We start from the raw sequence: 18,829 nt of genomic DNA on the forward strand, positions 1-18,829 counted from the left end.
ATATAAGGTATAAAGTCAAGCTCTGATGCATTAGCAACTACAAAAAATGAACAAACCTGATTTGTTAGTGCTATCCTTAGCCTGATGTTGTATTTGGTGCCATATATATTATTTATATTCTGACAATCAAGATATTTTGGTATGGTCCATTGCAGACAATGTAAACTGCAAAGTAGAACATGTAAAAAATCAAAGCAAGCACACATCGCTCTTGGGCATCCTGTGACATAATTTCAATCAAATTAATATGAAAGAGTAAATTGAATCAAAATAATGGCTGCTGTGTGGCAGATGTCATTTGATATTCAGAGTGGATATACAGTATATAAAAAAAATGACACCAACTTTTGGGCCTATTGTACGATGGCGTATTAGGGCCACTGTCGAAAAAAAAAAAAAAAAACGGAGCCGAGAGAGGTGGGCAATATTCTGAGATTAAAAGTCACAAATTTGCTAGTTTTAAAGTGGCAAATTTGCGACTTTAAAACTAGCAAATTTGCGAGTTTTAAAGTGGCAAATTTGCTAGTTTATTACGATGCTAACAACCGGCATTTATGCTAGCTAACTTCCCATGAATGTAGCTTTTATCTTTCTAATTAATCCATCCCGTGTGTCAATGCTTTGCTAAGGTCCTTAGGGTGATGGCTCTTCATGGTTAGTGTTGGTTAATTTTATATGGGCCAAATTGTCATCTTACGGTATGTGTGTTTGTTGATCGGGTGGTTTGGCTAAGCTAGCGGTCATAGAGGAAGTAATCACGTAGCTTGACCCGGATGTTTGCCGTTGCTATGACAACAAGTGAAAGCTACTGCTAGCTTAGGCAAACTACCTGCTCAATAAACACAAATAAGATGACAATTTGGCCCATATAAAATTAACCAACAATAACCATCAACAGCCATTACCTTAAGGGCCTTAGCAAAGCGTCACACGTTGGGATGAATTAATTAGAAAAATAAAAGCGACATTCGGAAGCGAAGTTAGCTAGCATAAATGCAGGTTGTTAGCATCGAAATAAACTAGCAAATTTGCCACTTTAAAACTCACAAATTTGCTAGTTTTAAAGTCGCAAATTTGCCACTTTAAAACTAGCAAATTTGTGACTTTTAATCTCAGAATATTGCCCACCTCTCTCGGCTCCGTTTTTTTTTTTTTTTTCGACAGTGGCCCTAATACGCCGTCGTACTATTGACATCATCTCTGATATAATATTGCACAATGGGGAAAAAGCAGATAACATAATTTATACTTCAGTTTCTCTCATTTGAATTTTGAGTAGCACAGAACTGTTGAAATAGAGGTTTAAAATCAAAAGCTAAAGATTTTCTGGACATTTTAGCTGGAGAGACTGACATGTCCCTGACATGCAGTCACAAAATATGTTCAGAAGCTACAGTATACATCCAGCCTTCAGACTAGAAAGAGGCCTTCATAACTGAAAAATAAAAGAATAAATAAAATAGGCAACAGTGACCAAGGCCTAGAGCTGCATGAGAGATAGGCATTAGTCACCAACGTAGTATTGCATCACATGACAAAAATACTAATTTACAGGCCATAAGAATGCAATGGATGTTTCAGCTTGAGTGGATAATTGGAAATCATAATGCACAGACAAGAGCAACCAGAATATAATCTGGTTTAAGTAGATATGAAGTTGAATATTATGTATTCATTGAGCATTGAGTAAATGAAACTAATGCCACTTAGTTCAGTGCGACGGTCCTCTTATCATGGGATCGAAGATCTTTGTCATCTGTAGTGATAACAGCAGCTTACAGGCACAGGATTCAATAACACTAAACTGTGGAGCACCACAAACAATTAATTTGTTGGCAAGATGGTTTGCTTATTGTAGAGGAGAATATTCTGAACATTTTCATTCAAACACTCATTATGTCACTTGGAAAGTAATTCAACACTCCATATGGTGCCCCTTTAATTAGTTGTTAATTTCTTTGATCTTATTTAGCTTGGAATGGCTATGAAGGAGAGTGATTGCTGGAAAGTTTTATTTTTCGGCTCTGGTACCCATTCAAAGCTCTGTCTCTGAATTTTGATTGGTCATGAACTTTTTTGCCCTTAAGATTGTTTATATAAGGTTGTAGTTTTGTATAAAAAAATCAGATTTGACAGAAAACCTTCATTCCAGGACACATCAAGCATTCATGGTGGCACTTGGACATTGTTGAAGATATCCACACAGCATATTTTCAGCGTATATCTGCAATGCAGCATGCAGTTAAGCAGCATTGGTTTCTGTTGCCCCCCTCTTTTTTCTCTCAAAATGAGTTTGCATTTATCTCTTGATAAAATGAGTCGGGCATTATCTGGGTACAAAACACAAACAATGAGCAGGTAATTCTCTTTGCATTGCACTATCCAAACATAAAACCAACAAAGGAGGAAATTACCTGCATGGAATCCACACACCCATTACTGCTGTGGCATGTTATGTCTTGTGTGAAATGGACACTTTCATTTTCTATCACTGTGTTTACTCATTCTTTCAAGTTGATCGTTCTCATTCTTTACACAGAAGCAATCAAAGAACTACAGTATTTATTTCCACTTTTCTGCAAAATGTTCAGGGAGTCTGGGTCCCTTTCTTTTATCAGTTGTGAATTTAAAAAAAGAAAAAAGGGATATCATGTGTGAGCCTGCCAACAGTACTGTAAAACGCGAGGTCACTCAAAATCAGCCAATTTACTTATCTAACTGTGTTAACATTATCTGTGGAGTGACAATGGCTCAGGAGGTAAAGGTCCTTCCACTGACCTGAACATCGGTGGTGCGATCCCTGTCTCCTCCAGTACAGTCCGTTTTGCTTATCTAAAGGTGTTGAAACACTTAATCTAACAGCATAAGAATAAAGTATTTGAATCTCTCAGTGAATGTTATGCTTTCTCAAAAAAACGATTAAAATACCGCATGATGATAACTTATTGATAAATACATATTTAACAGCTGTTATTGGAAATAAACATCACCCATCAGACATTTCCTGTGACACCATGACTGACAATTTGACAGAGCATGTAATTGAAGAGAAATACGTGACAGCATAGCATCTTGTGTATCCACCCAGCAAATGGTGTCCAGGGTACACGCCCCTCCCAGGTGTTTTAGGAAATGACTAAGCTTTTCAAAAAGATTATGCCATGTTAAAAAAAAAAAATTTGAACTTGTACATTTTCAGTAGTAACAAATAAGCTTGGACAGGGTAGACACATTCGAAAGTAAAGAGAGATGGATCATAATGATGCTGGTTTGGTTTCATGAACTTTAATGATAAGACAAATAAAGAATGACACCAGCATTGTCCTTAAAAAAGAATACAGAAGAATTACAAAGATGGAACGTCTTATTGATTTACTGAGCAGCAACTCTATAGAGAACATATACAAAACCCATGTAAAATGCTGCATAGCCAGATATGGACAGATCCATATCGTGGTGGACGTCCTGGTATGCTGCTTTACACTCACTGTGGTGCAGTGTTGAGACGATGTAGAAATGCTTACTTTACACTAGAGCTTGGTATATCAGCTTTGCAGTTTATGCTATAATGTTTGATTCATTGTTTGGAGGTCTTCCAAAACAAGTGCAGTTACCAATCTTATCAATTACATTCGGTTGCTTCGCGTTATCGTGTTCCCAACCGTGAATCTACCTACAAAAAGAAAACATCTGCAATAATTTAAAAAATAATTAAAACCTTGTACTCAGTTACACAGCTGTGTCAGACAATTTGTTGTGGATCATTCAAACTGAATGAATCTAACAAGCAACATCTGCCTGATTCTACATCTGTTTACACTTTAATGGGGAAATGGTTCCATTCAATTCCACTTTATATCCGTTGATCATATTTGGCCTCAAAGTCAATGGGAAAATAAAGTGGTCAGATGGAGCGTCGTTTCAGGTAATGGCACATGTACGGCACCTGCAATTGTCCTCTGCTGTCCTTGGCATGACATCTGTTTACTCCTGGATCAGTATGGCATGACTAGACATAATATCAGTCTAATTAACAATATAAGTATGTATAAGCAAATGTCGATTAATTTCATTCAGATATGTCATAAGAGGAGGAACTTTCAGGGGCCAGCACCCAGCTTTGATATTAGATTCTCAGTTTATTACTATGGATTTCCGTACAGATGTCTGTATGCCTCAGTCCAATACTGACAGTTTACTTGCTGAGAAAATTGAATTTCACTTTTCCTACGGGAGTCTAAATTTCTCTGTGTAGATTTTAATGACAGCTCACTTTTTTATTATTATTGCAGAGTAGATTAATTCTAACTACATAGTATCCGTGGAACACCTTGGCACACAGATCTTTTACCGTGTCTGTTAAAATTAGGCTTCATGCATGACTTTGAAGTCTGGATGCTATCTTTTCATTCTGTGTGCACCTTGTTTGAACTCTTGCTGTGAATCCAAAAATGTTGTTGGAAATTGTAAACTGTTAGACCAATGACTAGTAGTTTCTCTGTATGTTTATATGAATGATTTTCTTTTGAGAAATAAAAATATATTAAAAAAATGTTGTTGTATATGTTATTAACTAAAATAGTAATTAAAATAAAAATATTAAAATAATCTTCACTCATGTATTGGCTGATTTCATATGTTTAGTATGAATTAGTACTGAATTAGTTGTCAATAATCGGAAAGATCAATTATGGCAAATGATCCAGACATTGTGGTCAGTGTTTTTTTAGTAGGCCTGCTGGGGATGAATAAAGTTACTGAAGTGAAATGATATTGGTTAATGCTCGGGCAACAGAAAATGGTATTTGACAGATGTTGCAGCCCGCAGTGACAGGTGTGGCTATCGACAGGCAGGCGAGAAAGAAAAGAAAGAAAGAAATCACTTCTGCTCCAGCTGTACAGTCTTCTCATCTGTTCCTCTGAAATGATGCTGCAGATGCTGTACATTTGGAACAGGATTACTAATAAACAGAGTCATTAAATTTTAGGATCCATTTGTCCAACTAAACGTATTGACCTCTTCAGATACTATGACACTTCTTATGCCATGTTTTATGAAAGATTCCTATGATTTTTTATGACATATAATGTGATGCCATTTTATGACATTTTAATGACACATTGTGCTATGATTCTTTTCTGGGATACGATACTATTACATTTTTAGGACTATTTTATGATATACTGTACTATGCTATTTTTATGAGACTATTCATGGTATTTTTTGATGACATGCCATCCTGTGACACATTGTTTGGGTGCTTGATCAAAGGCAGAGACAGGTCGCCTATCACAGGGCTGACACCAAGAGATAAACATTCATGTTCACATTCTGATGACACTAGGATTTCTACGACATATTTTACTTTGACATTTTAATGATTTGTATTGATTACACAGTATGACTTTTTAATGATGTTCAATATAATTTTATGCCATGATTTGCAATGACTTAATTTTTTTATGATTAATTATACTACACTACAACATTCTATATGAAATACTTTATAACTTTTTGATGCTATTTTTTTATGACATACTATACTCTATACTATATAGATTTGACAGCTTTATGAAGTCCTTTGCTATGGCTTTTTATGACACATTTCATGACACACATACTATGACGTTTAATGTTTTTTTTAATATTAGATATGTTATAATTACATTTTTTGTAACATTTTTATTATAAGGGCATACATACATTGACATGTCAATTTTTATGAATTTTTTGAGGATTTCCTAACACACACACACACACACACACACACACACACACACACACACACACACACACACACACACACACACACACACACACACACACACACACACACACACACACACACACACACACACACCATATCAATATTAGCAAGTGGACTGTGAAACAAAGTAGTTTAACTATGTACAATGCTTTTGTCACATGCCTGCTAGAAACATTTCTATTAGGAAGACAGCAAATATAAAGATGTTAAGGACAACATCTAAAACACCTGGGGCGCCAGTCACAAGGTTCGCTGTTCAATTCCCAACTCCTGCTGTCTGCATGCCAAAGTCACTGAAGCCCAAGCTGCTCCCTGTGCACTTTACAGCATCACACTGCTTTGAAATACTTAGGACTGGTTAAATGCAGGGGTCACATTTCATCTATGTACCTTTTCATATTGTTTAAATTAAACAGACAGAACAGAAACATTTGTGGCCTTTTACTTTTGGCTTCTTCGGTGGATTCAGCATTGATGCTGCATCCCATTGAATCAAGAGAGCAGGAGTGGATATGTACTGATTGAGAGCAGAGACAGGGCATGATAGCTTATCAAAGAACACAGTGAAAAACAGTGATCCCATGTATTTACATTCTGTAATTACTTCTCTTCACAGAGATTGTTCCTTCGCTTCTTCAGCAAGGCAACCAACTACTTTCACAGTGCTTGTTGGAAAACTAGTCTCCCCGTGTGCAGCATGACATTAGATCACAGCTGTTCAAAGCTTGATGGAAAAATGTTGTTTATTGACTGACTTTTTTTCTTCATCAAAACATATGAGTTTGTTTGGCTGCACTGTAAATAGATACACCAGTTGTTCTTCTGTTGGATTTCAGAAAAAGTCGATTTTTCGACTACTACCAATCTTTGGGACACAGACGTTTTACCGGACACAGAAAAAAAGACAAAGACCTACGTAAACAATACTTGTTTGTAGGATAAATTAATTGTTGGTGTAGTTTTCTTCATGGATTTTCTTGATAATTAAAAGTTGAATTACACTAGCCTAATATTTTAAAGCAATGACAGCAAAATGAGTCTTGTAGGCAGCAGTATTTTGAGAAATGTGCACATTAGATGTGTAAGACATTAAAAGGCTGTATGTGCATATTATATATTGATCCTGGTGTTAGAAATGTTATGTATTCTCATTCTCCCTCCACACATTCTGTAGTGCTAGAGAATGTGTGCAATTTGAGCATTGCAGGACAAACTAAATCTCTGAACTTGTATATTTGTCTTAATTCATGTGCAGCAAAGTACTCTCCTGGGAGGTTCATTAAAGGTGAGAGGCATCTTGTGAAAGTCTCTTTCAGATTAATGGTTAAATCAGGAAAACTCTGGACAATTGCAAAACAATGTCAGATTTATTCCGGTAGTATAAGTTCTGAATGTAAAGGACACAACTCTGCTGACAGTTAGAATATACCCCCTGGTCTCACAGAGTTCATTTTGTGGTTTTCATATTAACATTTTCTGCATTCAATCTCAGGGGTATTGTGCCAGTGGAGATGGTATTATGTATTGAAGAGATGATTTGCCTGAAGTTCCTTACCCTTGATTATTTGACAAGAAAGTATTATCATTCCACGATCAACAGTAAAAATCTGAATATGCGTGTTCCACTAGCCCACGAGGAACACGCCGCGGGAGGCGACCGGAAACCATATGCCAGGCAGTGGTGTGAGGCGCAGGCAACCCGCCAACACGGGAACAGTGTCTTGCCTGTACGTAGTACCGCGGGTGCGTTTGGAGATCTGAGTGGCCGGCGAAGAATTCCTTAACCGAGAGGATTGTGGAACTAGGTCCGGTGCAGCGTGGTTCGGTCACAGAACCACACTGGCGGAAGACAGACGAGGAGCAGGCAGGGCCAGAAGGCTGGGTCGAACACCGGGGCAGAGACAGGCTGGTCGGGGACAAGTAGAGTTGGAGAAATCCGTCCGAGGTACGTTGGAGAGACTAGTGCAAATTGCATAGAACAATCTGGCTAGTGCAGGGTGAAGGGGAGTATATATCCCAGTCTGATTGGTGATCAGCTGCAGCTGTGGTGACCAGGTGAGTGGAGTTGAGCTGATTAGGGGGCGTGTTGGGCCGGTGATTGGCAGGAGGTAGAGGTGTACTGAGAGGATCATGACATTAGGGACCCCAGGCAAATACATGATTGTCCTTGCTGTAGACTTTGACCAAAGCATAGTGAAGATGATCCAGCGGTAAGATGATATTTCGAGGCGCTGTGACCGCAGTATTTGATAAGGAGTTTTCCATCATAAATAAATCTTCAAAAATGTATTGAAGACAATGACAAGCAGACAATAGATGGCTTAGCACATTAGTGTCCCAGCACTCTCCAAGGCTATCAGCAAAAATCAAAGGTGACCCTTTGCATTCGTTCCAGCTCTGTCCTCTGTACTGTTAAGCTCAGGACTGATAGTAATACGATACAGAACATCCAGAGACATCATGGTACTAAATGGAATGTCTGGCCTGGTCCCAATTCTCACACTTGTGGTCTGTGGATCCTTTCCAGGTTTCTGCTTGTGTTACAGATTTCCGGTAATTACCAACAGCGCTGAAGCGCCCATTAGGATTGCAGGAGGTATGGAGGGTTTTCATATCACACTGGGACTCACTGGGTTAATGAGGTCAACCCGTCTTTCTTGCAAAAACACAGCTCGTTGTCACTTGAGATGTTTGTTCCTTCCCCACAGAAACAGGACAGAAACAACCGTACAGATTTCCAGTTCCAGTCAAGCGCAAAGAATGAAAACATAACAATACAGTCAGCTGACAATGCCGTCGGGATTCGTGCGAGGTTCACAGTTACCGATACTTATATCAACATAGGAATGAAAACAATCTGTACAACGTCCTTGTTCCTGGGCCAGTGGGTACAAGAAGTTTACCGAGAGCTGCTGAATTACTGCAAAGTCTTCCGAGTATACTTTCTTGACAAACAAGTTTAGTAGTAACATAGTCATGACTATGCATTAAGCAGTTCACCAGAGGGGATCAGTTGTCCCAAGAAAGTAAAATCATCAATTGACATCAAAATCATCTCCTCATTAGGCTGAATGTGTGGCTTCAAAATGCTCAGTCCTGCCTCGGTACAGAGCTCACTAAACCGAGCATCGGCTACAGGCAATGTTTGCCTGTTTGACTGCTCATTTAATGACCCCCTGTGTTTCTATGGACACTGCGTGAGGTTTACTCTGCTGGTGTTAAAACGGATGTGAAAATGCCTAACTTTAGAGCAGAGCTGGGGATTGACTCGCTTTTGTAGCCATTCTCTCTTGACCTATTTGAGGAACTACATGTTTTCACACAAATTGAAACCTTTTCTTTATATTGAGTGCACCTGAACTCCTTGTTCGAGCAGACGTCACAGTAAAGTAATTTCACTTATTTTTACTGATAACAATGATGTATCCATGAAGGGGAGCCATGGTTGCAGAGAGAAATACTCCTTTAATCTAGACTATTAAGACAAACTTAAAAGGACACACTTATCATACATTTCGTAAACTACATTTAATTAGATAGAAAAAAATGTATTTCTCTTTTTTTGGGTTCCTTTTAAATCTTTCAAATGTGCAGTGTGTGATTATCCTTACAATATTAAAATTGCCTGTATTTGGAAGGAACATTGGTTATTTCTCTGTAATTAAGCATACATCCCATCATAGTCTCCTTCAGATATGTAATGTTGTAATTGTAACAAAGTCTTGACACATGCCATGCAGTAGGAGTACACTTTGACTTCCCATCAGTATAGTCATGTGTGCATACCGCATGCTTTGCTGTGCACTGCATTGCATAAATGAATATCTCGTCTATATTTCTTGTGGTCTGTGTTTAACAGCAGTAGCTGTCCATTGTGCTGAAATGAACCATGGACAGCTACTTTTTTTTATCTGTGTCTGCTTGGAGAGCAGATTGATTGTTTTTTGCATTATCAATTTACTTCAAAGATGCTTCTTGGTGCTTAGTGTGTAGTGTGTGGTGCGAACCCCCCACCCCCCAAATACTACATTTGCTTTTTATTTACGAGCATACACCTTCATTTTCTTTTATCAGAGATAGCTGTAAGTTCTTTCCAGTCACTTAGGAACGGCTGCTTGTAAATGTAAAAAGAAAAAACACAATTTTAATGTGATAATAGATTAAATGAGCATGACAACTCTGAAGTCGATCTTGTAATACCTAGTAGGAAGTTTTTTGGCCTGAAAAATGCAAACAATATCACATTAAAACATATCCAAACTGAAAATGTTGCTAGGGCAACTGCAACAAGGCCAGATAGAGAAAGTGACTTGAGGTCTCTGCTGTTTATGGGTTTCCATGTTGGGTGGGATAATTGACTGGCCAGACAGACTGATCTCATGAAGTGGCGTATGTATGATATGCAAACTCGTATGCCATTTTGGCGTGTTATCACTACGCACAATCGCCTTTTCGCGTGTTTATCAACGCTGAACCCTAACCCTAAAGGGCGTTAACATACACGCGGATGTGATGGGTCGTTTCGCTAGAGGGCGCTGACAAACACTCAAAACGTACACATACACGTGGATAGCTCGAATTGCATACAGATAACAGGCCACAGGAAGTGGCGTGTATATTTACAAAAAGTCATGATGCCACGTTTGGCCAGATGAATCCAGGGGCTGGCATGTTTCAGAGTTCTCTCTCTCTCTCTCTCTCTCTCTCTCTCTCTCTGTCATAGCATTTCAGGTATTTGCAGCATCGGCAACGGAAGAAAATACGTAAGAGTGAACAGAAGGATGTCCACATCAATTATAGTTTTGGTTTATGGCCACAGCGGCCAAGACATCCAGCTTAAGGTCTCATCTCTATTATCAAATGTGCCTAAATGAAGGTGTATCATGTTTCTAAGCTGATGTAGTTTTCTGTCTTTGAGCCTGATATACAGTCTGTGAGCATAGCCTATGACAGGAATGTGAAACTGATAAATATTCCAAATGTCCTCAAATTTACAACAAGCTAACAAACTAAAATTAAGGGATAGTGACTGCGACATTGGAAGTTTTAAAAATTATTTAGCAAGTGTTCAGCTGCCCAATACATATATTATTATATTATATTATTATTTGAAATGAAATGAATATGAATTTACAGCTGGGATCGGCTCCAGCCCCCCTGTGACCCTGAATACAGGATAAGCGGTAGACAATGGATGGATGGATGAATATGAATTTTTGAAGTCTGCATTTGTCCTTCTACACTGTGTGTTTTTTGTGCTATGCAACCTGGAAGTGTATCCGTGTTTTGACATCAAATAATTTGTGGGAAGATTTTTGTCAAATCTAAGGTTACATCTAGATAACTTTAATTCTTTGACATTTTTGCAAGTTGTACTGCAACTATCTGTGATGTACGATGGCGTATTAGGGCCACTGTAGAAAAAAAAACGGACCCGAGACAGGTGGACAATATTCTGAGAATAAAGTGGCAAATTTGCTAGTTTATTACGATACTAACAACCATCATTTATGCTAGCTAACTTCCCATGAATGTCGCTTTTATCTTTCTAATTAATCATCCCAACGTGTGACAACGCTTTGCTAAGGCCCTTAGGGAGATGGCTGTTGATGGTTATTGTTGGTTAATTTTATATGGGTCAAACTGTCATCTTATGGGTGTTTGTTGATTGGGTGGTTTGGCTAAGCTAGTGGTAGGTTACGATGCTAACAACCGGCATTTATGCTAGCTAACGTCCCATGAGTGCCGCTTTTATCTTTCTAATTAATACATCACAACGTGTGACAACGCTTTGCTGAGGTCCTTAGGGTGATGGCTGTTGATCGTTATTGTTGGTTAATTTTATACGGGCCAAATTGTCATCATATGTGTGTCTATTGATCGGGTGGTTTGGCTAAGCTAGCGGTAGCTTTCACTTGTTGTCATAGCAACGGCAAACATCCGGGTAAAGCTTTGTGTTTACTTCCTCTATGACCTACCACTAGCTTAGCCACTTTAAAGTAGCAAATTTGCCATTCTAAAATTAGCAAATTTGCCACTTTCAAACTAGCAAATTTGCAACTTTAAAACTAGCAAATTTGCTAGTTTATTACGATGCTAACAACCGGAAGTTAGCTAGCATAAATGCCGGTTGTTAGCATCGTAATTTGCGAGTTTTAAAGTCGCAAATTTGCCACTTTAAAACTAGCAAATGTACGACGGCGTATTAGGGCCACTGTCGAGAAAAAAAAAAAAAAAAAAACGGAGCCGAGAGAGGTGGGCAATATTCTGAGATTAAAAGTCACAAATTTGCTAGTTTTAAAGTGGCAAATTTGCGACTTTAAAACTAGCAAATTTGTGAGTTTTAAAGTGGCAAATTTGCTAGTTTATTACGATGCTAACAACCGGCATTTATGCTAGCTAACTTCCCATGAATGTAGCTTTTATCTTTCTAATTAATCCATCCCGTGTGTCAATGCTTTGCTAAGGTCCTTAGGGTGATGGCTCTTGATGGTTAGTGTTGGTTAATTTTATATGGGCCAAATTGTCATCTTACGGTATGTGTGTTTGTTGATCGGGTGGTTTGGCGTCCATAGAGGAAGTAATCACGTAGCCTGACCCGGATGTTTGCCGTTGCTGTGACAACAAGTGAAAGCTACTGCTAGCTTAGGCAAACTACCTGCTCAATAAACACAAATAAGATGACAATTTGGCCCATATAAAATTAACCAACAATAACCATCAACAGCCATTACCTTAAGGGCCTTAGCAAAGCGTCACACGTTGGGATTAATTAATTAGAAAGATAAAAGCGACATTCGGAAGCAAAGTTAGCTAGCATAAATGCAGGTTGTTAGTAATCGTAATAAACTAGCAAATTTGCCACTTTAAAACTCGCAAATTTGCTAGTTTTAAAGTGGCAAATTTGCTAGTTTTAAAGTCACAAATTTGCCACTTTAAAACTCGCAAATTTGCTAGTTTTAAAGTGGCAAATTTGCTAGTTTTAAAGTCGCAAATCAAGCTACGTGATTACTTCCTCTATGACCGCTAGCTTAACCAAACCACCCGATCAACAAACACACATACCGTAAGATGAGAATTTGGCCCATATAAAATTAACCAACATTAACCATCAAGAGCCATCACCCTAAGGACCTTAGCAAAGCATTGACACACGGGATGGATTAATTAGAAAGATAAAAGCTACATTCATGGGAAGTTAGCTAGCATAAATGCCGGTTGTTAGCATCGTAATAAACTAGCAAATTTGCCACTTTAAAACTCGCAAATTTGCTAGTTTTAAAGTCGCAAATTTGCCACTTTAAAACTAGCAAATTTGTGACTTTTAATCTCAGAATATTGCCCACCTCTCTCGGCTCCGTTTTTTTTTTTTTTTTTTCGACAGTGGCCCTAATACGCCGTCGTACAAATGTGCCACTTTAAATTTGTGACTTTTTTTTCTCAGAATACTGCCCACCTCTCTCTGCTCTGTTTTTCCCCCTACAGTGGCCCTAATACGCCGTTGTAGTGATGAGACGAAAACCCTTGTAGAAATATGAATTATTTGGTTGCTTTTCTATTGGGTGTGGTACGTAGACAAGGGACTGATTTTAGCGAGCCAACTCCCTTCATAATCTGCAAACATTCGGTAATGTAATTTATAGGCTACCATACAGTAGTATCAATCTTTACTTTTAACTCCTAGTAGCACTTCTAAATCAAAGCAAGATGATCCCGAAAACTCACATGCTCATATGAAGAGAAAAAAAGGTCTATGCTCTTTATGTGTGTTAGCGTCACTTAGCAGATGTACTTTCAAAGAAATAGTACTCAACTTTTTGTTGGCAGTAGCTATTTGCCAGAACAGTAAGTCCAACTGAGCATTTGATTAATATTTGACATTTAACTATATTTGGATAAGCGTTTAAGCAAGAGTACAAAGGAGCAAGTTTGAGTTACTGCAATTAATGTCCATCTCCCCCTCCCCACCAGCCTTACTCTAAACTTAATGTTCCAATGGGTGACAATCCTTTTGCTATATTTTCAACACAAATGACAGCTAAGTATTCATCTATAGATGCACTGTAGAAGTAATCTATAAATTTTTAATCACACTAATTAAGTGGAATTAGACAATGGGGATGTGAAATATTCATGTAGCACTTAACCTCGCCTTTCTTCTCCAACAGGATATAATTCACAAGTCCTTTGGTGGGAGCTGCCAAGTGTTTTTTTGAATCTGAACAATGTTTGAATGCATGGTAGACAGAGTTACTGCAAGAAAGCCTTCAAAGCCTGGATAAGGGCATACGATTCCTCACATCATTAAAATAGACAACATGAGATACAACGTGACAATATGCCACTTGGCAATGACAGAACACAGAATTAACATTGTGTCTACTGTATTTTCTGCAAAGACCAACTCCCTTTTCACATGAAAGGTGAAGTGGCCATTTGGCTCAGTAAGCCCCTCTGCAGTGATGTGCCACTTTCCCAACACAGGCACAAAATGGATGGATCTGTTAATAGTGCTGTCCTCATATTGTAATACCATCTGTTCCATGGCAGGCCGTCGAGGGGTTTGACATCAATTTGACTGTGCAAAATTAATTTCCATGCTCTCTTTTTCTTTCCAAGCTCAAAATCTTTCTTTGGTTGCATGTGTGGAGGGTAAGACTCGACGCCAAAGAGACTTCTGTGTGCTTGTTGACAGGTTCAGCACTGCTCTAAAGGCCAATTCCAAAACATGCTGCAGTCCACAATGTGAAAAACAACATGAGGTAAGGGCTTGCTATTGTATTTATGGTTACATGCACTGCATTATATTGTATTATGTTTTACAATCTTTTCTATGACCTTAGTTATAGTATTGAATGTATTGCAAATGGCTTTAGCAACTGTGTATTTCATTGTTCATCTTTGCAAACACACTTGGCTGTTTGAATATTGTGTGTGAGTGTCTGTGTTTGTTTGTGTTCTATTATGAGCCACTAAATGCTTATTATATTGCCTGAAAGCACTAGAGGTCAATTTTTCTCCCTTTTTGTACTGAATTGAAAACAGCCAGATAATAGATTATCTCCACACATACCTATAAACATAATTTATCACCAGGAAAGCAAAAATAAATTAGTTTTCTGTGTGGTGTGAGATAAACAAAAGCACTGGTATTAAATGAATACCAAACATATCGATAGTTCACCTGACCTCATCCTGGGACAACATACTGGGGGGGGGGGGGGGGGGGCAGTGCCCACAAATACATTGACTTACAAACTCCTTTCAGTTTTAAATAGTCTCCAGCCTAATACTTTCCCTTAAAGCAGCTATGTCTAAAAAAAATTCTCCCTCTCTGGATGAGTGGTCTCACTGAAGAGGCGACGACTGACGTCTAAACTGTATGCTAAGCCAACAGTGGAACAGACAGATGTAATGTACAGCAGACAGAGTGCAGACGACAGGCAGGCCCATTTCATCAAAACTGCCCTGGGGAAACGACCAAAGACCTTCTGGAAATAGACTGCATATGAGATATGGATAGATGCACATTTGAAGCCTTCAGTTAAGCACTGACGATAATCGGACTTGCCAAGTTGTCAAAGCAGAGCACAGAGGGCTGAATGAACAGGTTGGCAGAGAAAACTACTATTTTTGGGACCTTGCCCTATTATCCATCATTTAATGCCTGCGATAACTCTCAATTACCTTGTCTTTTGTAACTTTCACCTAATTGTCATAGAAGAGATAACACAATACAGCCACACGTCAATAATGGTTTAATTAAGTGGTGGAATTTTTGTTTCTTCTTCTCTGGTTTCTGTGTAAAATTTGAAAGCGGTGGGGGACTGAATGAGTCAAGTCTCCTCCCGTAAGCCTTAATTGTACAGTCTCGCAGTCTCCCTTGACATGAGGAGGAATATTGCTAGTGGGAGCAATGGGCTGTGTCATTTTAATGCCCAATTTTAGCTTGAGCTCAGACCTCCCACCAACCAAATCAATTGCTCTTTTTTTTTCTTTTCTTTTCTTTTTTTTTACTGTTGGGCCTTTGTTGCTGATTTATGTCAGACAGAGAAAGCAATAAGCTTTAATCAGGAGCACATTGTGTTCATCCCTGACAGATGAAAGACATTTAGAAGTCTACAGATAAAGTCTTTAAGGTTAGGGCTCAGTGGTGAGAAATGGCCAACTTCAAGTCATCTGCAGCCAAATACGCCACTTACTGTGCAATCTCATAGTCTCAAAGGATTTAAAATTATTCTTCTTTGTCAGTTTTTGTTTGGTTGCATGGTGTGTTATAGACGCTGTTTGTGAAAACTGCCCTCAAGCTGCCGTCCAGAAAAGCCACAGCATTACTCACTGGCTGATGGTAACACCATTTAGCCTTGTTTCATACATGGAAATTATGATGCAACATCATCACAGTACTAATGCTTGCATGGTTAATGACAATGTGAGTAACCACTTTGATGCACACTCCTGTGGCACCCAGTTTTCAAATGAAACAAAATTAATCAGATCCTCCGGAGCTGACTTCCAGCTGTGCAACCATGGTGAGTTCAGAGCTAAATAAACTCAAAACTGAAATCTCAGATGAGCCAATACAATTTAAATTAGATTACTTGTTTTAATTAGAGCAATGATACGGTTCAACATTGTTGTTACACATAAACAGTGTCAGATGAAAACCCTCAGAGGGCCAATGCATCATTGGGAAGACAGAAAGATTAATTTGGACTGTGGTCAGTTGAGAATATGTTATAAGGTATATTGCAGCAACGAGCAGATTGTGAGCTATGAATAAAGGGTAGAAGAGGCACGGTGGTGCTGAATGAGGTGCATCTGCAGCTTACAATGGTTTTTCAGTGTGCATATTTAACTATACTTGAGAAAAAGAAAAGTAGTCCTCCAAATTAAACTACACTTTACTTCTTCCTGTGGGAACACCAGCATTGTCTTGTACCTTCCAAAACAGTTCCAAATCACTGACTGAGTTTTATGATGTGACAATGCTATGGTTAAGGTTTGGTGAGGTTTCCATACAAAAAAGACTCACACATACTTTGCTCAGGGTTAGGAGACCTATCAATGGATTTGTAACTTGACCATAAACTGTCATTCCAAGTGGCTCTCACACCAACATAGTTGAGCTTAAAGTGATGGTCCGGAGTGAAATGGACCCTAGGTAATTTCCACCAAGACCTCCAGCCAAACACCCCCTCGGAAGCATTTTTAGCGATGGTCAGCAGTGGTCAAGATAGGGCGATCAGCCGAACGGCTTCGTAGTAGCGCTACGGTACTTACAGTATATCTCGTAAATTTTAAAGTTTGTAAGTACATCAGGTGTTTATTTAAAAAGAACACTTGCCTGATAGCTTCTACTGCTAAAGCTACGCTGTTTGCGTAGACGGCACCGTGTTTACACAGCTTCTTCTTCGTTGGTGTTTAATGGCAGTCGGCGTCTACCCGGCTGTTTCCGTGACGCGAGTTTCACGCCAGCGTATGAAAAAGTTTCGCAGATTTTTTATAAATGCTTGTCGACCTATGATATAAGCATTTATGAAAAAAAAAATTAAGCGAAACCTTTTCATACTCTCGCATGAAACTCACGTCACGGAAACAGCCGGGTACTTACAAACTTTAAAATGCCTCGTTTTGTGAGTAGAGACCCTATGTGTACTACTGCAGAAGTTTGGTAACAATCCATGCATTATTAGTGGGGAAATTTACGAGATATACTGTAAGTACCGTAGCGCTACTACGAAGCCGTTCGGCTGATCGCCCTATCTTGACCACTGCTGACCATCGCTAAAAATGCTTCCGAGGGGGTGTTTGGCTGGAGGTCTTGGTGGAAATTACCTAGGGTCAATTTCACTCCGGACCATCACTTTAAGACCATTTGAAAAAATCATGTGGATCATAGGCTAATTCACATGTCCAAAATTTAGAAAAGTGCAATTTCACCCCTTTAAAAGTAGCCGCTTCCTGACACCATTATACATCTTCAAAAAAGCACACAGGCTACCTACAGTGGCAACACATGACCCAGTTTTCCTTTCCCAAGAGTGAACATAATGATTCTAAAGAAGAAAGTTCAAGTAGGCTAATGCAAGCAGCCAAACCACAGGCATGGCACTGTACAAGGAAGACGTCATGTTATTTCCTGATGAATTGGTGGAGCTGCACACAGGCAGTTTTTTTTCTCAGCTAAAGTGAGTTTGGTGCACAGTCTTGGGAGTATTTCTCAGCTCAAGCTGAAAAGTGCCTCCAGGGAATAAATCAAGACAAAAAGTTGCACGAGAGAGGATTAACATTAACCATTTAGCTAACAGATGAATCTGGGAGATAATCTAAAGGCATTGTTTACAGCTATCTGTACATTTATCCAGCTATTGATTTGGACATGTATTTGGACTCTTTTGGAGAGGCATTCATTCTTAGACTCCATTTCTATTTAGTTAACTGTGAATGGTGAAGCTGAAGCTTGGTTGAGTTTACCCACTCTCTTCTAAGCATTGGATCAATCATTAGTGGGGAGAGGGATGGATTCAACAACCTGGCAGTAGCATGATTTCCTCAGTTAATCTATATATGTGCATATAGATGGTTTTACATTGTTATTATTATGCATTAGAATGCAAAGGAAGGTATACTGTTAATGCAACATTACATTGATTATTTTGAATTGGCTTTGGGATCCAAAATGTACGATGGCGTATTAGGGCCACTGTAGAAAACAAAAACAAAAAACGGAGCCAAGAGACCTGAGAAAAAAAGTCACAAATTTGGTAGTTTGAAGTGGCACATTTGTTATGTGTTATCTGTGCTAGTTTATTACAATACTAACAACCGGCATTTATGCTAGCTAACTACCCATGAATGTCGCTTTTATCTTAATTAATACATCACAACGTGTGACAATGCTTTGCTAAGGTCCTTAAGGTGATGGCTGTTGATGGTTATTGTTGATTAATTTTATATGGGCCAAATTGTCATCTTATGGGTGTTTATTGATTTTGGCTAAGCTAGCGGTAGCTTTCACATGTTGTCACAGCAACGGCAAATTTTACACACGCCACAGG

This window comes from Eutrigla gurnardus, assembly GCF_963514095.1.
Source record: "Eutrigla gurnardus genome assembly, chromosome: 12".
NCBI lineage: Eukaryota > Metazoa > Chordata > Actinopteri > Perciformes > Triglidae > Eutrigla > Eutrigla gurnardus.